This window comes from Rosa rugosa, chromosome 3 (assembly GCF_958449725.1).
Source record: "Rosa rugosa chromosome 3, drRosRugo1.1, whole genome shotgun sequence".
Classification (NCBI taxonomy): Eukaryota; Viridiplantae; Streptophyta; class Magnoliopsida; order Rosales; family Rosaceae; genus Rosa; species Rosa rugosa.
Genome location: NC_084822.1, coordinates 30,933,645 through 30,936,750, shown reverse-complemented (window position 1 = coordinate 30,936,750; position 3,106 = coordinate 30,933,645). Strand labels below are relative to the sequence as shown.

Genomic DNA, 3,106 nt, shown 5'->3' with positions numbered 1-3,106 from the left:
TTTCCATGGTAACTAATAAAGATTAAGGGATGCATGAATATGTTGTTCTTGAATGGTTCTTGATAAGTTGTTCTTCGAAAATTCTTCTTTTCCCACCTTTGTATAGAAACGATTTTTACTTTTTAATGATTTCTAAAATTTCTGTTTTCAATCTTCAAAAACCCCCCATCTTTACTTTTTCTTGTTTGTGTAAATAATTAAAATTAACTTCGAATTTTAGGTAGCATGTTAATAATAAATAATAAATAATAAATGTTTTTAAAAAATTCATGAATAGTGTCTCTGTGAATAGTAAATACTAGTTAGAAATCCCGCACTTTGCTGCGGGTAGTATCACTTCGTTCAAGTTGTATAACAATTATCAATTGCTTTCTAACTGAACTAACAACTAATAGTAATCAAATGAAGTTATCTAGTTCACAAAGGGGAGGGAGCCCAAGTACTTTTACAGTCTTCTCCATGTTCTAACCATCTAACACATTCCTCCTGCACATAATAGAAGATACCAGCAAAGCAAGTGTGAGACTTCGCTCAAACAGATTCCAATTCAACATGAGTTTAAATTAAGTTGAAGAGACTTGGTGTCTAAAAAGAAAGGAAGCAAATTCTTGTAACACCTACCATATGGATCACATATTTTGAGCATAAGTCCCCAATTTTAATGAGGTTGTACTGCCTACTGCCTTTGAATGTTTCTAATGCCTAAAATCAAAATGTTTGTATAGTCAGGTTGGAAAATTGGCAAAAAAGAATAAAAATAAAGTTAGAGGACCAGTTATGATCTACCAAATACATAGTATCTGTACAAAGGATATCAAGTTAGAGGACCAGTTATAAGCTGTGAAAAAAGCATTAACATATCAGTTATAGGACCAATTATAAGCAGTGAGAAAAGGTAATGAAATATAATCAGTGAGCAAGGAGCAAAAAGGATAACATTGTTCCAGCAAACAAAGTGAGTCCAAAATTTCATCTGTCAACTCTTTGTTAACAAATCATGCATATCTGTTACTACTTAGAACCATAGTGGATAGGCTATACTGATCTATACAGGGACGGAAAAGAAGTGCATCGATTTGGAATTAACTCAAGCATAGGACACCGATTGCAGAACCAACCAATTCAGAAATTTAACCAACAAAACTCAAAAGCATAAATAAGAATGTCAAATTAGGATAAAAGCTAAATGATTTAATTCGCCAATAAAAATGCCATGCTGGTACTCCTTCAAATTTCAAAATAGTAATTGCTGCAGGTCCATATGTACAGCATATGCAAAACCCAGAGAGGGCATAACCAATAGCTAAGCTGATCATTTTTACTGATCAGAAAAATGTTCAATTTTTTAGAGCAGCACATGAGTTATAGATGACTCTAAAAGAGTATATTTCTGTTTTGGTATACCCTTCAACACTTTAGGAACTGGGAATGTTTTCATGAAAGAAGTGTCTTTTCAAGGGAAATTATAAGTACTCATGGAAAGTGGACTTGGGGAAATTCTTTACAATTTGATTAGAAGATTAGAATAATAGTACAGGCATGACGGGAAAAAAATATTTTTAGAATAATTTCATTGTGGAAGTTCTTCATAGAGATGAAGTTGAGCATTTTGTCCATTCATATATAGTATGTTGTATCATCAAAATTTCATATACAGAGAACCAAAATTTACGGTAAATCCGGAAAAGCATAGAACCAATCACTCTAGGAACCCAGAACGCAAATAATACAAAGATTACAAAGCACATGCAATGAAAACTCAGAATCGATCATATACAGAGGAGAGTCTATACCTTGACAATTTGATTGAGAAGAGCAACCCAGATTTTTGCTTCTTGAATATCTCTCTCTCTCTCTGCTGCTGTCAAGGATGGCTTTCTTTCTACTCGTTCTCCCTGAACCAACACTCATCCCACTTAGCCACCAAAATTGAGAAGGCAAGCAGTAGACCTACTCTTTCAATAAAATAACGCCCATCAACATTTCGTTTTAGCAAAGAGAGAGGCAAAATAAGAACAAATTGGTAACATGCTGAGCCAATTTGGCTAGCCTCACACCATATCCAAGCACCAATTGAGACTGAGCCAAATTATACCTATCAACAACTCACTTGAATAAGATTGAAATCTAATTCAATAGAAATTAGAAAAAAAAAAAAAACTCACACATGCACAAAGTCTCAAACTTGAGAAATCGATTGAAGCACCACGCTAGTGATGACGTCGGCTCAAGGTGTACCGAACAGAAATCGCTGGGATGGGAGGAGAGGGAGTGCAGTGAGAACAAAAGAAACAGTCCGTAGAAGAAAGAAGAAAGTCAAGAAACCGATGGAAACATCTAGTATACCTTTGGTCAATGGCAGTGTGAAATTGTGAGAAAAAGCACGAAATATGAGGTCAGTTCCAACCCGTAATTAAAAACAAAAAGGAGGGTAAAAGCGTCATTCAATTGGGGCTCGAATGAACAGTGAACCGAGCTTTAGATATATGTATAATGTGTTAGTGTTTTCTAGGAATTAATTTAATGGTTTTTAGGAGTTTGTTTTGTGTTTTTGTGGAGTTCCTAAAATTTAGGGATTCTTTGGTGTTTTTTAGGAAAAGTAGTTAGAGTTAGTTTTGACTTAGGATTCCTTGTTTGACTTGGTTTAGAATTTGTATCCTTGTTGTATATGGATTTCCTAACTTGGTTATGACTTGTAAAATGTATTTAAGTAGGAGTAGGATTTCAAAACCCATTCTAACTTGGTTTTCTTTGTTTGTTTCGACTTGTGTGTATATATATATATATATGTTTTCGTTGCTCTCTATTGTTCATTGTCTTCTAATTTCGTGTGTTAAATGTATGTGCTCTCTCTCTAACTCTTGTTGTTCGAAATTTATGCATGCTTGTAACTTGTAAATTCTAATTTTCGTGAAAACTTGTATATGTTCTTAATATTTTCGTGATATGTATATTCTTGTCTTTAAATTGTTTCTCACATGTTAGCACCCTCAATCCCCGGTTTAGAACGATCCCTGCTTATCCTATACTAATGCTCGACATTTTCAGGGTTTAAATTGGCGAATGCTTTTGCACGTATCACTTGTCACCTACAAACTAATTTTCT

At 34.1% G+C, this 3,106-nt stretch overlaps 1 long non-coding RNA gene across 2 annotated transcripts; it reads right to left on the bottom strand.

Moving 5' to 3' along the window:
- Window positions 1–294: 294 nt before the first annotated feature.
- Window positions 295–2,289, bottom strand: LOC133740756 (uncharacterized). Of its 2 annotated transcripts, none has more exons than XR_009861392.1 (4): window positions 2,166–2,289; window positions 1,794–1,950; window positions 622–702; window positions 295–486 (listed from the first exon to the last, which is right to left on the bottom strand). It is a non-coding gene; the product is annotated as an uncharacterized LOC133740756 (long non-coding RNA). The 2 variants fall into 2 exon arrangements; XR_009861391.1 differs by having other exon boundaries at window positions 1,794–2,095; window positions 2,166–2,266.
- Window positions 2,290–3,106: the final 817 nt, after the last annotated feature.